This window comes from Schistocerca nitens, chromosome 8 (assembly GCF_023898315.1).
Source record: "Schistocerca nitens isolate TAMUIC-IGC-003100 chromosome 8, iqSchNite1.1, whole genome shotgun sequence".
NCBI classification, from domain to species: Eukaryota; Metazoa; Arthropoda; class Insecta; order Orthoptera; family Acrididae; genus Schistocerca; species Schistocerca nitens.
The window spans coordinates 49,887,419-49,895,894 of NC_064621.1; the positions used below are offsets into that span (position 1 = coordinate 49,887,419).

Consider the following 8,476-nt stretch of genomic DNA (forward strand, 5'->3'; position numbering starts at 1 on the left):
ACTGACGCGTTAAAGGAATACTCAGAGGTCCTCTTACTGCACCGGGGTTGAAGGGCATAATTCAGAAGTTGGGATTAACTGCTGATTAGGCAACTGCAGGGCTCTGCTCGTAAAGCTGTTTCATAAAGACAAGAGCAACTGTGCAGTCGCTCCTTGGAGTACTGACGCGTTAAAGGAATACTCAGAGGTCCTCTTACTGCACCGGGGTTGAAGGGCATAATTCAGAAGTTGGGATTAACTGCTGATTAGGCAACTGCAGGGCTCTGCTCGTAAAGCTGTTTCATAAAGACAAGAGCAACTGTGCTGTCGCTCCTTGGAGTACTGACACGTTAAAGGAATACTCAGAGGTCCTCTTACTGCACCGGGGTTGAAGGGCATAATTCAGAAGTTGGGATTAACTGCTGATTAGGCAACTGCAGGGCTCTGCTCGTAAAGCTGTTTCATAAAGACAAGAGCAACTGTGCTGTCGCTCCTTGGAGTACTGACGCGTTAAAGGAATACTCAGAGGTCCTCTTACTGCACCGGGGTTGAAGGGCATAATTCAGAAGTTGGGATTAACTGCTGATTAGGCAACTGCAGGGCTCTGCTCGTAAAGCTGTTTCATAAAGACAAGAGCAACTGTGCTGTCGCTCCTTGGAGTACTGACACGTTAAAGGAATACTCAGAGGTCCTCTTACTGCACCGGGGTTGAAGGGCATAATTCAGAAGTTGGGATTAACTGCTGATTAGGCAACTGCAGGGCTCTGCTCGTAAAGCTGTTTCATAAAGACAAGAGCAACTGTGCTGTCGCTCCTTGGAGTACTGACGCGTTAAAGGAATACTCAGAGGTCCTCTTACTGCACCGGGGTTGAAGGGCATAATTCAGAAGTTGGGATTAACTGCTGATTAGGCAACTGCAGGGCTCTGCTCGTAAAGCTGTTTCATAAAGACAAGAGCAACTGTGCTGTCGCTCCTTGGAGTACTGACGCGTTAAAGGAATACTCAGAGGTCCTCTTACTGCACCATGGTTGAAGGGCATAATTCAGAAGTTGGGATTAACTGCTGATTAGGCAACTGCAGGGCTCTGCTCGTAAAGCTGTTTCATAAAGACAAGAGCAACTGTGCTGTCGCTCCTTGGAGTACTGACGCGTTAAAGGAATACTCAGAGGTCCTCTTACTGCACCGGGGTTGAAGGGCATAATTCAGAAGTTGGGATTAACTGCTGATTAGGCAACTGCAGGGCTCTGCTCGTAAAGCTGTTTCATAAAGACAAGAGCAACTGTGCTGTCGCTCCTTGGAGTACTGACGCGTTAAAGGAATACTCAGAGGTCCTCTTACTGCACCGGGGTTGAAGGGCATAATTCAGAAGTTGGGATTAACTGCTGATTAGGCAACTGCAGGGCTCTGCTCGTAAAGCTGTTTCATAAAGACAAGGGCAACTGTGCTGTCGCTCCTTGGAGTACTGACGCGTTAAAGGAATACTCAGAGGTCCTCTTACTGCACCGGGGTTGAAGGGCATAATTCAGAAGTTGGGATTAACTGCTGATTAAGCAACTGCAGGGCTCTGCTCGTAAAGCTGTTTCATAAAGACAAGAGCAACTGTGCTGTCGCTCCTTGGAGTACTGACGCGTTAAAGGAATACTCAGAGGTCCTCTTACTGCACCGGGGTTGAAGGGCATAATTCAGAAGTTGGGATTAACTGCTGATTAGGCAACTGCAGGGCTCTGCTCGTAAAGCTGTTTCATAAAGACAAGAGCAACTGTGCTGTCGCTCCTTGGAGTACTGACGCGTGAATTAATACTCAGAGGTCCTCTTACTGCTCCGGGGTTGAAGGGCATAATTCAGAAGTTGGGATTAACTGCTGATTAGGCAACTGCAGGGCTCTGCTCGTAAAGCTGTTTCATAAAGACAAGAGCAACTGAGCTGTCGCTCCTTGGGGTACTGACGCGTTAAAGCAATACTCAGAGGTCCTCTTACTGCACCGGGGTTGAAGGGCATAATTCAGAAGTTGGGATTAACTGCTGATTAGGCAACTGCAGGGCTCTGCTCGTAAAGCTGTTTCATAAAGACAAGAGCAACTGTGCTGTCGCTCCTTGGAGTACTGACGCGTTAAAGGAATACTCAGAGGTCCTCTTACTGCACCGGGGTTGAAGGGCATAATTCAGAAGTTGGGATTAACTGCTTATTAGGCAACTGCAGGGCTCTGCTCGTAAAGCTGTTTCATAAAGACAAGAGCAACTGTGCTGTCGCTCCTTGGAGTACTGACGCGTTAAAGGAATACTCAGAGGTCCTCTTACTGCACCGGGGTTGAAGGGCATAATTCAGAAGTTGGGATTAACTGCTGATTAGGCAACTGCAGGGCTCTGCTCGTAAAGCTGTTTCATAAAGACAAGAGCAACTGTGCTGTCGCTCCTTGGAGTACTGACGCGTTAAAGGAATACTCAGAGGTCCTCTTACTGCACCGGGGTTGAAGGGCATAATTCAGAAGTTGGGATTAACTGCTGATTAGGCAACTGCAGGGCTCTGCTCGTAAAGCTGTTTCATAAAGACAAGAGCAACTGTGCTGTCGCTCCTTGGAGTACTGACGCGTTAAAGGAATACTCAGAGGTCCTCTTACTGCACCGGGGTTGAAGGGCATAATTCAGAAGTTGGGATTAACTGCTGATTAGGCAACTGCAGGGCTCTGCTCGTAAGGCTGTTTCATAAAGACAAGAGCAACTGTGCTGTCGCTCCTTGGAGTACTGACGCGTTAAAGGAATACTCAGAGGTCCTCTTACTGCACCGGGGTTGAAGGGCATAATTCAGAAGTTGGGATTAACTGCTGATTAGGCAACTGCAGGGCTCTGCTCGTAAAGCTGTTTCATAAAGACAAGAGCAACTGTGCTGTCGCTCCTTGGAGTACTGACGCGTTAAAGGAATACTCAGAGGTCCTCTTACTGCACCGGGGTTGAAGGGCATAATTCAGAAGTTGGGATTAACTGCTGATTAGGCAACTGCAGGGCTCTGCTCGTAGAGCTGTTTCATAAAGACAAGAGCAACTGTGCTGTCGCTCCTTGGAGTACTGACGCGTTAAAGGAATACTCAGAGGTCCTCTTACTGCACCGGGGTTGAAGGGCATAATTCAGAAGTTGGGATTAACTGCTGATTAGGCAACTGCAGGGCTCTGCTCGTAAAGCTGTTTCATAAAGACAAGAGCAACTGTGCTGTCGCTCCTTGGAGTACTGACGCGTTAAAGGAATACTCAGAGGTCCTCTTACTGCACCGGGGTTGAAGGGCATAATTCAGAAGTTGGGATTAACTGCTGATTTGGCAACTGCAGGGCTCTGCTCGTAAAGCTGTTTCATAAAGACAAGAGCAACTGTGCTGTCGCTCCTTGGAGTACTGACGCGTTAAAGGAATACTCAGAGGTCCTCTTACTGCACCGGGGTTGAAGGGCATAATTCAGAAGTTGGGATTAACTGCTGATTAGGTAACTGCTCCTCGGACAAGCTGATGGCTAACGCCACCTCAAAAGTTTTTGCTCCCGTGACTGAGAATGCTGGACGCAGAGTGCGAGCTTCAAGCAGCGCACGAACTGTGTCACGACAGCGGAACGTTCCGTGGTCCACTGTTCTGATACCCCTGCAAACAGTTTTGAAATTGTACGACGGCCGTTCAATAACTAATGCCCCGCATTTTTTAAAAGGCCATTAATATACATAGACAAACGTCCTTGTTGGTGCATCACATTTGATGTTTATTCTGAGCGCCTGTGAAGTTTCGAACCGTTCTGGCAAATGGCAGAGCCATAGTACAGCGTCAAAGTAGCGTCTACATACGACGTGCGTTACGAGCAGCGTGCAATTAATTTCTTGTGTGCAGAAAAAGAAACCGTGGTGATCGTCCATAAACGTTTGTGTGCAGTGTATGGCGATGCTACAGTTGATAGTAATGTAGTTGGGCGATGGTTAAATAAAGTTACAGCCTCTTGAAATGCAGAAACAAAGCTCCACGATCAGCCACACTCGGGATGACCTGTCACCCAACAGTCCAGACCTGGCACCTAGGACTTCCACCTCGTTGGGGCGCTTAAAGATTCTCTACGAGGAACACACTTTGAAGATGACGAGAGTGTCAGTCGTTCAGTGAAAATATGGCTACGCCTTCAGGACAAGAGCTTTAACCAGCAGGGAATACATGCTCTTCCACGACGTTGGCGTACGGCTATAGAACAACGGTAGTTCGTAATTGTAATGCCGACGTATTTAGTGGAATTTACGGCCTTTAGATTTGAGTGATTTATCGTGTAACCGAAATTTAACATATTCCTTTTAGCATTCATGTGGATGACCTCACACTTTCCGTTATTTAGGGTCAATTGCCAGTTTGCGCACCATACAGATATCTTTTCTAAATCGTTTTGCAATTTCTTTTGATCTTCTGATGACTGTACTAGACGATAAGCGACAGCATCACCTGCAAACAATCTAAGATGGCTACCAAAAAGCAAACGCAAATATTTAAACATGCCCAAATGAGTATTCGCAACACACACGGTTTGAGATTCTTCATCTAGTGGTATTTGAAGATGTACATCGCACAAATCAGTTTCTGAAAAGTAGCGACCAGCGCCTAATCCGTGCAGGAGATCCCCTGGTCCGGGCAATGGATGTATCAGTCAGTTTGTCGGTTGACTGTAGACTTAAACTCAACACAGACGCGAATGCAATGTGAAGGTTTGGGGAGCAAAACCAGTGGACTTGCCCATTGACGGACTTGTATGGGCGCAATAGCTCCGCTATATTGCAGCGACTTTGTCCTGTAATGCAATGGGAACAGTTCTGGCCCGGCAAAATTTCGGCTGAGCATTGCCTTTCGTAGGAATATGTGCGACAAAACTGTTAGGCTTGCCTAAACCTTCAGACAAGAGTTCAGGGAAGTCTTTCTGCAAGCTAGCTGCATTGCCTTTGGCATTGAATGCAGTCACTGACAACACATTATCCTGAATTTGAAAGCCAAACAAATCCAACGAATCAAGGCCAAAAATGTCCTTACAATCACGCGATTGTAGGGCACTGAAAGTCACAGTTCGCGTATGTAAGCGATACACGGCAGGCGAAGTACATTTTGTGAGAACGGGAATGTCTTGTCCATTATAGGCTGTCAGGTGTGCACTAGTTTCAGACAGATTTGGGGAGCCTAACAGTTCATGTGTGTTATGATTCAGCAATATAACAGAGGCACCTGTGTGCAACTGAAATTAAACATATTTTCCATTTAAGATGCAAATGAACAAAAAGTTTGTTGGACTGGCGTAGCACTGAAGAAACTGTTTGCTTGCTAGTTTTACTAATCCCTGCAACAGGCCTTGAATACACTGCATTGATTATATGGGCCTTGCAACTAGATTTATGTGAGTGGGCAGAATTCTTACGTTTGTTCCATTGCAAACATATGGACTGTACTGGACCTTTCTTGCCACAAGCGTAACGCTGTGCTTGTCTGGACGCATCCATCTTGGCGTTTGTGCCGTGAAGAGCACCGAGGGTATGACTTAATTCTATTCATTGATGTGGCCAAGTGTTAGAGAACTGTTTATGCGGCTTGGTGCACGCGTGCTGTTACTGCCTGCAGGGCTGGTCGTCACCAAGGGATGACTCAACCCGACAAATTGGTGGCTGCTCAAATGTATCGGCCGCTACGGCACCTTGAATCGTAGCGATCTAGGATTTGCACTACGTGATAATGGGGGGGGGGGGGGCGGCTCTACGAATGTAACGGTGGCTCAGATGGATACAGCGTCTGCCATGTAAGCAGGAGATCCCGAGTTCGAGTCCCCGTCGTGGTACACATTTTCATCTGTCCCCGTTGACGTATGTCAACGCCTGTAAGCAGCTAAGGGTGTTCGTTTCATTGCAGAGATGAAATAGTTTATTAAATATTTCTTTATGATAGCATTTTTAAAGCCGAATTTAGGAAAATTTGTATTTGGACTCTCGGTTAGAAATAGAAAAAAAACTGGTGATTCTCTATTGCTGGAAATTCAGCCCCTAAGGTTGTGAAATAGGGGACGAAAGTTTGTATGAAAATATTTCATTGTCTCGGTTAGAAATAAAGAAATCTGTGTTAGTGGCTGAAATTTTCCATGGAAATAGCGCAACAAGAACTCAAAAGGCAGGGTTATCGAAACTACTGTGACTGCAGCTACCAGAATCGCTTTGTGGTCAGTAGTTCCGGGTGATCAAAAAGTCAGTATGAATTTGAAAACTTAATAAACCACGGAATAATGTAGATAGAGAGGTAAAAATTGACACACATGCGTGGCGTGACATGGGGTTTTATTAGAACAAAAAAACAAAAAAAAAAAGAATTGCTAGACGCGTGAAAGATCTCTTGCGCGCGTCGTTTGGTGATGATCGTGTGCTCAGCCGCCACTTTCGTCATGCTTGGCCTCCCAGGTCCCCAGGCCTCAGTACGTGAGATTATTGGCTTTGGGGTTACCTGAAGTCGCAAGTGTATCGTGATCGACCGACATGTCTAGGGATGCTGAAAGACAACATCCGACGCCAATGCCTCACCATAACTCCGGACATGCTTTACAGTGCTGTTCACAACATTATTCCTCGACTAAAGCTATTGTTGAGGAGTTATGGTGGACATATTGAGCATTTCCTCTAAAGAACATCATCTTTGCTTTGTCTTACTTTGTTATGCTAATTATTGCTATTCTGATCTCTCTCTCTCTCTCACACACACACACACGGAAGTGACCCACCTGCAGCTGCTTGTCGGCGGCACTGTCCTGCAGGCTTCTCCAGGCGCTGTCAATTGTCACGCCACGCTTCTGCCGCCTCCTATATCAGCACACCGTGTGGCGACCACGTGTGGTTGGCGATTACAGGAAAACGGCCCGCTCGCTTTGTCGTGCTCTATCAGCGCCGTCGGCTGTCTGTGCGTCGCGTCGGCTGCGCGGTTGTGTAGCGTCGAGGCTAATTAGGACTGCTCCTGGCGGAACCGTAGACTTACTAGAGATAACTAGAGCGCCCAGTGACGCTGGGCTAGCGTCCGCACATTGAAGAGGAGGGGAGCCGCCATTTGCAGGGCAACAGCGTGTAAATACGGTTCGTTCTCGAGGTGCTTTCAATTGCAACAACAAGAATGGAAGCAAAAACTAAGACGGAAAGAAACTTACATTCCACAGGTTAGTCATTCCTCATCTTACTTTCAAATGGACAGCCCGGTTGGCTGACTAGTCGGATAAGGATATCATGTAGAACAAAGCGGGAATTATATCAAAATATTAGAAGTAGTCACAATCAAGCTACAGTAGCCCATTGCAAACAGTATTGTAAGGTGCTTAAAATGTTATTAGCAAGGCAAGAAGTATGTGGTATGTAAATAGAATAGCTAATTCACAGGATAAAATTAAAGCCATATGGTCAGCTGTGAAGGAAGTCTCTGGTCAGCAGCACAAGGTCGATGATATAAAGTCAGTTCGCAGTAATAATATTTCTTTTACTGATAAATCAGATATATATACAGAATTTAACAATCATTTTCTGAGCATTGCTGGTGAATTAAATAAAAATTTAGTTTCTACAGGAAATCATATAAGTTTCTTAGGAAATGCCTTTCCGAGATTGACGTCTAAAATACTCCTCTGTGATACAGACAAGAGGGAGATTTTGTCAATAATTAAATCACTGTAGACTAAGGACTCTCGTGGTTATGATGGAGTGTCTATCAGAATATTAAAGTACTGTGCTGCACATGTTAGCCCTGTATTAACCATATTTGTAATTTTTCCTTTAGGAATGGTCAGTTTCCTGAGCGATTAAAGTACTCAGTAGTAAAGCCGCTTTATGAAAAGGAAGAAAGGGATAATGTAGATAATTTTAGACCTATTTCTATGCCATCAGTGTTTGCAAAAGTTATCGAAAAGGCTGTGTGTGTAAGGTTAATTGATCATTTTATATCACACGATTTACTATCAAATGTACACTTCTATTCTCTTTTCTCTGTGAGGTACTGGATGGGCTGAACAAAAAGTTTCGAACGCTTGGCGTATTTTTTGATTTAACAAATGCATTTGACTGTGTTGATCTCGCAATATTGCTCCAGAAGTTGGACCATTACGGAATAAGGGGAGCAGCTCACAATTGGTTCACCTCTTACTTTAGCAACAGGCAGCAAAAGGTCATTATTCACAATGTTGATAACGTCTGTGATGTGGGATCTGTGTGGGGTACTGACAAGTGGGGGGTGCCCCAGGGATCAGTGTTGGGGCCGCTCCTGTTCCTTATTTATATAAACGATATGCCCTCTAGTATTATGGGTAACTCTAAAATGTTTCTGTTTGCTGATGACACTAGCTTGGCAGTAAAGGATGTTGTGTGCAACATTGACTTGGTTTCAAGTAGTGCAGTACATGACCTCAGTTCATGGCTTGTAGAAAAATAAACTAACGTTAAATCACAGTAAGACTCAGTTTTTACAGTTTCTAACACACAATTCAACA

The 8,476-nt window shown here is 45.4% G+C and overlaps 1 protein-coding gene across 1 annotated transcript in view; it reads right to left on the reverse strand.

Moving 5' to 3' along the window:
* Positions 1–6,822, reverse strand: part of LOC126199070 (aminopeptidase N-like) — a 585,568-nt gene extending 578,746 nt beyond the window's left edge. Inside the window, exon 1 of the mRNA XM_049935786.1 lies at positions 6,734–6,822. The gene's annotated coding sequence lies outside the window, so the exon portion shown is untranslated. The remainder of the gene's footprint in view (positions 1–6,733) is intronic.
* Between the last annotated feature and the right edge of the window lie 1,654 nt (positions 6,823–8,476).